This window comes from Misgurnus anguillicaudatus, chromosome 4 (assembly GCF_027580225.2).
Source record: "Misgurnus anguillicaudatus chromosome 4, ASM2758022v2, whole genome shotgun sequence".
Lineage (NCBI taxonomy): Eukaryota > Metazoa > Chordata > Actinopteri > Cypriniformes > Cobitidae > Misgurnus > Misgurnus anguillicaudatus.
The window spans coordinates 25228391-25234115 of NC_073340.2; the positions used below are offsets into that span (position 1 = coordinate 25228391).

Consider the following 5725-nt stretch of genomic DNA (forward strand, 5'->3'; position numbering starts at 1 on the left):
TTATCAGAATCAATGAAAACACAAATCAAATACATCCAAAGAGATGCTTTTTCATCAGCTGTCTCAATTGTGTATTTTAACACCACTAGAGTGCAGTATAGCTTTAAATCTCTCTCTCTCTCTCTCTCTCTCTCTCTCTCTCTCTCTCTCTCTCTCTCTCTCTCTCTCTCTCTCTCTCTCTTATTTGTAAAATCATTCCTAGAAGATGTGTTTTGACAGATATGTATTTACTGGCTGTGTCATGTCTGTGCTTTAAATCCTATCAGCTGCTGCAGGTGCTGTGGTGGGCTCAGACTGAGACGCAGGTCATTTTAAACAGCTGCTGTAAGGAATCAAACAATTAACACTCTCTCTTATACAAACATAGCACATTTCATGTTAAAGCTTTTGGTTTTGGTGTTGCAACATTCTGGTGTGTTGTAAAGTAGGGATATGTGGATATTAAACTGCATTCAAAATTTCAACTTCATTTATTATTTATAACAGTTTTAATAATCAGACATGTTTTTAAGACGTGCATACTGTATATCTACAAATAGATGGTAAAAAAGAGTTAATCACTGGAATTACCTGTAATTCTGTTGGAAACATAAAGTCTTATCAGTAAAATATTATTTTAATTCTGAAGCTTTGTTAGAATAAAATAAAACTTTATTTATAGATTACAGAGATATATTGAGTTGATTTTTATTTTTAATGCACGCACATGAAAAATTACTGTATTAAACTAATACAATTATTTACAATAGCAAACTGTAGTACTAGAAGCTATAGTGGCTTGATGAAATATACTAAAATATTTACTACCGTTTATCAACGGATTATACTGTAGTTAATACTACAGGATACTATAGTATGAACTACAGTATTTTTTACGTGGGTTATGTGAAACTAAACACATATGCAATGATAACGTTTCATATAATTAATGTTATCAATTACTAAATAAATAAAAACAATAATGTTATTAATTCCTCAATAAGTAAAAATGGGGAACATTTGGGATGTAAATTTTTATCATTTGGATATATTTTAAATTGCAAAAATGTTAACATTAGAAAGCTTGAACAAAAAAACCCCAAAAGAAATAGTAAAAGAAAATCACATATAAATAATTACAGCTACACTGTAAAAAAATTTAGTAGAAATTTGCAGCTGGGTTGCCGGTAACTTACCGTAGATTTAAATTTATGTTATTACTGGCAACATTTTGTTCAAGTCTTTGTTTTTACAGAATAGAACTAGAAAAGCAGCATTAAGCAAAGCATTCTGGGAAACAAAATCTGAAGCAAAAAACAGAAAAAGTTTGATGATGATTTCTGGTTCCCAGAATGCTTTGCATGAGGCTGTTATTGTATAGTTTTGTTCTGTAAAGATAAAGACTTGTTGATGTTTGAAATTTATTCAACTTTGAACAAACTCTTGCCAGTAAATAACAACAATTTAAATCTACGGTAATTTACCGGCAACCCAGCTGCAATACCATTGTAATTTTTACGGATTTTTTTACAGTGTATTTACTATCTGCTTTTTTGAACACTTGAAATACGAGTTGCAGTGCATTCTGGGATACATTTCTCTAATGTGCATTGTAAACTTTTAATACTGTACAAGCTTAAAATTTAGAGTTAATTCAACAAAAAAAGAATACTTGGCTCAACAAGTTAAAGTCGCCATAAAAATAAAATGAAAAACTGTCATTTGTTTTGTAATGTGGTATTTTTTTTTACAAATGACTTATCTGTGATCTTCATATTTTTTAAAAAATTCATGTGCTCTCATAATCTTTAATCAAAAACACAAAACTCCTCAAAACGATCTCTCTTTACTTCCGGTCATATGGTATGGCAGGTGGGCGGGGTCCGGGAGAAGATTGCAGCGATTAGCAATTAGCAACACGACCCAACGTCAAGCGATCCAATCAGATCTTGATGAACAAATTCAAATCCAGCCCTGCCTTATTTCATTTCAGAAGCTGTTATACTCGGATATACGTTACCACCGGGAAAATAAGGCAACTTCGGCACTTCCCTTTCATAGCGACTTTAACTAATATTTTTAACCTAATTAACTCAATTATAAGGCAGCGAACACTTACTCAACAAATATTTTTACAGTGTATTACAATATACTATACCGCAGATAAAGTAAAATTAGTATAGTGTATATGCTTATCCAAATATAATCTTTTTCATTGAATTCTTTATTAATAGCTTGTGTCCACAGATTTATTTGATTTCACAGGTGTTTGCATACACTCACATCACTTCTTTTCCATCAGGTCCCAGATCCTAAAAGATGCATATGTTTAAGCATGATTTAGAGCTGGATTTCCTGCAGATCATTTGAAAGACCACACTAGTCTGGGTCACGACTGCCTGTGTAAGCAGAAGCCGATTCTCAGCAGGTTTGAACTTAAGAGATTGTTTGAATGTTTGCGAGACGCCCGAAGATTCGAGAGCGACTTAAAGCAGCATCCCCTGAAATGCCTGCAGGTCCTTGGAGGAGATCACCAAATTAATAAAGGCAGGGAAATAACACCAATTCCCACCATCAATATCCCGGTTCTCATTCTTTTTGCTTTTAACTTTTGTTATTCTCTTATTCTTGCTCTTTCTCTATTCCCTCCCATCGCACTGTTGTTTTCTTAGTATGTTTTTCTCTCGTTCTTCCCTTTCTGTCGCCGAGCACTGCAGCCACTTTCAAAGGCTCGGCTGTCACGCGCCGGCTTTGAGAGCTAGTTTAATTTTTAACGTACATGTTGTCAGGGTGCCGTCAGACGTGATTGACAGGTTCGTCCCAGAGCAGCCCTGCTTGGCAGGCTGGTGTCTTTTGTCAGAGACAGCGCAGAGAAGCTACAAAGAAAGCAGAAGAGCAGGAAAAAACAGACATAAATAAAACACAAACCCCACTTACACTTTTCAATAGAGATTCAATTAAATTAAACTTAGCGCTGAGCTTTTTCATATACGGAAATGGACTTGATATTTTCTTTTGTTCTAAAATTGAGATCCAGTTCAGAGCGACAGCGGCAGATGCAAAAAACGTAGGTGGTGAGAGCAGAGATATGAATGCTTTGTGTTTTATTGCAATATGAATAACCAAAAAGCATATTGTTTATACTAGAAAGTAAAGGGACACAGTGTGATTCTGATGTATTGGGACAGAGGTAGCAATATGGCTGCTTTGTGATGTTCAAAACTATGTGTCATATATTCTAGATCTCGCTGTGCTGGCATTATCTTGATGGGACGGTATCCATAGCACCACCTATCAAGTCTTTGAACCTCAACTGCGCCCAGAACAAATACAAACACCGATACTGATCCAATACTGTATATTATTCGCTTACATAAGCAGTTGTGTGCAGTGCCCTAGATGATCCTTCTAAGCAATCTGAAAGAATCACATATGTGGTGTATTTACAGATCATCTCCCAGTCCGGCGAGATGAAGACGTGAAGCTCCTCTAGTGTAAACCCTGAGCAGGACACTCTTTGGAGTGTCAGATTTTTGACAGGACCGCCGCAAGCCAGATCATCTCTGTGCATGTATACACACTAGCCACAATGTTTGAGAAGAGACAAAAGAGGGCATGAAGTTTCCAACTGTACTCAGAACATCTCACACATGGGAAAGCATCATTTAAAAATATATTTTCTTTCCAAATTTATGGATGAGTTTTGGAGGTCAAATTTATTATGCTAACCGGAAAAAAACAAACATTTTGGAATAAATCACAGATTTAAAGTGCTCCTAAAAATGTACTGTTAGTTTGGCCCAATTACAGTATATCATTGACTCCATGAAGGGTTAGCTAGGGTTAAAGAGTTAGACTTTATTAAACCTATAAAAATGGATCACTTTAGCACAGGCTGCTTTCCAAGATGACTCTTGACATATTCAATAAACAACCCCTGCACTGTAAAAAGTGAAAGGTTGGTTCAACTTTATAAATTACTTTAATTGGTAATACCTAAAAAAATGTACGTTTATTCAACTTAAAATGTTCACCTAATAAAAACTAATATGAAATTTTAAGTTGAATAAACATACATTTTTAGGTGTTACCAAATTAAGTATTTTTAACCCTTGTTGTGGGTTGTTAAAATTTACCCTTTCAGGTTGTTTGTAGCCTCAGTACTGATCAAAAGTAAAAAAAAAATCCATGATTTTAACTTTTTAATTGCCAAGTTTTTAAGTGATGTCACTGATTTGGGGAAAAACACACAAGATGATAGATTTTCAATATAAAAAGTGATTGTGGACTGGATTTTTTAAAACCTTTTTCACAGTCTTGGGCATGTCAGAAATTAGTAAAAATTGCATTTTTAGTTTTTGTGCAGCATCAGATTTTATTTTTTCTCCCTAATTAGTTGTTTGTTACTTTTTTGCCCAATTGACTTCCACTATAAACACATTTTTTGATTGCAAAGCCATGACATCATATAATCATGCATTCTTGATTGTTGGTGGTTTTTCCCTTTGCTAAGAGGAAATATTGTTTAATTTTTTACTGTTGATCACCATGTGGCACCATTAACCCTTTAGTAGGCCTGTTTAAAAAACAGAGCTTAATTTCTGACTTGTACATTATATGGAGTATAACAGCATATTATTGTGTGTGTGTGTGTGTGTGTGTGTGTGTGTGTGTGTGTACCTGGTAATTATCACATTGTGGGGACCAATTGTCCCCACAAAGATAGGAATACCAGTAACTCTGTGACCTCATGGAAACATTTTAAGGTCCCCATGAGGAAACAAGCTTATAAATCAAACAAAATGATGTTTTATTGAAAATGTAAAGTAGCAGAAAGTTTTCTGTGATGGTTGGGGAAGGGAAAATATACAGTTTGTACAGTATAAAAAGCATTACGTCTATCGAATGTCCCCACAAAAATGGAAACCAGAATGTGTGTGTTTGTGTGTGTGTTTGTTTATGTGCATGCGTGTGTGTGGAAATAAAATCTGTAAAAAAATCTTCTCTGCATCAGATACATGGACATAATTTATTATGAACCAAAATGCAAAAACAACTTTAAGTAAACTGATGAACAATTAAGAAAGAGTAGAGGATGGATGGATGGAGAACTAAACAATCAAACTAACCTTTAGTGTGTATGTGTGCACGTGTGTGTGTATTCAGTCTTTCCAACAGGACTTGCAGCATATCACTTAATGCTCTATGCAAGTGTGTCCACCACACAGATGCAAGTGCTGACTGTTCTGTTTTTGTTCTGTGCACCACTTGCATGTTCCCCTCTTTATTCCAAAGCTGCAGGTGCCTGCTGGTGTCTGTGAATTTGTGTCTGGAGGGACAGCTACAGGAGACTGAATCTCTCTCACCAGTGCAGCAGCAACTGGTGCACGAGGGAGGTGCTCCTAAATGCTAACCCTACATCCATATAACTTAATGTACAAGCCATAAATTAAGTTCTTTTTTTGCACAGGCCTACTAAAGGGTTGATGATGCCACATGGTGATCAACAGTAAAAATGACAAATTTGACCTCTTAGCAAAAGGAAAAGCCACCAATAATCAAGAATGCATAATAATACGTTGTAATGGCTTTGCAATAGAAAATGACGTTATAATAACTACGGATAACTAATTGGGGTGAGAGAAGTGGGGTCTGATGCTGCACAAAAACTAGAAATGCTTCAAAGCCAATGTTTTTACTGATCCCCAAGAAAATCCAGTCCACAATCACTTTTTATATTGAAAAT

At 35.2% G+C, this 5725-nt stretch overlaps 1 long non-coding RNA gene across 1 annotated transcript; it reads left to right on the forward strand.

Moving 5' to 3' along the window:
• Positions 1-264: 264 nt before the first annotated feature.
• On the forward strand, positions 265-2557 carry LOC141363643 (uncharacterized). Its single transcript, XR_012369124.1, has 2 exons — positions 265-324; positions 2282-2557. It is a non-coding gene; the product is annotated as an uncharacterized lncRNA (long non-coding RNA).
• Positions 2558-5725: the final 3168 nt, after the last annotated feature.